At 37.2% G+C, this 616-nt stretch overlaps 1 non-coding gene across 1 annotated transcript; it reads left to right on the forward strand.

Annotated features, from left to right (window-relative positions):
* Positions 1-510: 510 nt before the first annotated feature.
* LOC146935432 (small nucleolar RNA R71) lies at positions 511-616 on the forward strand. Its single transcript, XR_015033804.1, has one exon. It is a non-coding gene; the product is annotated as a small nucleolar RNA R71 (small nucleolar RNA).

Below are 616 nucleotides of genomic sequence, written 5' to 3' on the forward strand. Positions count from 1 at the left end.
GATTGGTTAAGAAGATAATTTTCCATTAAAAGTTCAAGATTAGACTTTTGGATAACCTTTTGGTCATTAGCATAACTTGGTGGTGTTGTTCTTTGAACCAAGGGATTTTCATTAGGGCTTTGGTCAAAACTTACCCCTTGGTTGTTTTGAATAAAGTTTATTTGTTCAACACTACCTAGTTTGCATTCACTACATGTTTTACAAGGGGATGTAGGAGTAGTATCACTAACATTAAGTTTTTCAAATTTGTGGGTTAGTGCATCAATCCTAGAAGCAAGGTGGTCATAATTAGAGACTTCGTACATACCTGCCCTCTTTTTGGAGGGTGAAGACTTTGTAGCGAGTTCTTCATCAGTCCATAGAAAGAGATTTCGAGCCATGTCTTCAATCAATGCATAGGCTGTTTCGAAGTCTTTGTTCATTAGAGCACCACCTGCAGCTGTATCAACAAAGATTTTAGTAGCATGAGATAAACCATTGTAAAAAGTGTGAATGATTAACCATTCCTCTAGTCCATGGAGGGGGCAAAGTTTAAGCATATCCTTAAAACGTCCCCATGAATCGTGAAGAGATTCCCCCTCTTTTTGAGTAAATTGAAAAAGCTTTGTCCTTAATT

This window comes from Medicago sativa, chromosome 3 (assembly GCF_051527215.1).
Source record: "Medicago sativa cultivar Bolivia chromosome 3, Bolivia_mono, whole genome shotgun sequence".
Classification (NCBI taxonomy): Eukaryota; Viridiplantae; Streptophyta; class Magnoliopsida; order Fabales; family Fabaceae; genus Medicago; species Medicago sativa.